Source organism: Nymphaea colorata, unplaced genomic scaffold (genome assembly GCF_008831285.2).
Source record: "Nymphaea colorata isolate Beijing-Zhang1983 unplaced genomic scaffold, ASM883128v2 scaffold0089, whole genome shotgun sequence".
Taxonomy (NCBI): Eukaryota; Viridiplantae; Streptophyta; class Magnoliopsida; order Nymphaeales; family Nymphaeaceae; genus Nymphaea; species Nymphaea colorata.
Genome location: NW_022204595.1, coordinates 29,636 through 30,000, shown reverse-complemented (window position 1 = coordinate 30,000; position 365 = coordinate 29,636).

The following is a 365-nucleotide window of genomic DNA, read 5'->3' as shown; positions in this document are numbered from 1 at the left end:
TTGTAGTAGCGGTCCTTATATATCGTATTAACAATCGAAATATGGTCGAAAGAAAAAATCTCTATTTGATGGGGCTTCTTCCTATACCTATGAATTCCATTGGACCCAGAAATGATACATTGGAAGAATCTTTTTGGTCTCCCAATATCAATAGGTTGATTGTTTCGCTCCTGTATCTTCCAAAAGGGAAAAAGATCTCTGAGAGTTGTTTCATGGATCCGAAAGAGAGTACTTGGGTCCTCCCAATAACTAAAAAGTGTATCATGCCTGAATCTAACTGGGGTTCGCGGTGGTGGAGGAACTGGATCGGAAAAAAGAGGGATTCTAGTTGTAAGATATCTAATGAAACAGTAGCTGGAATTGAG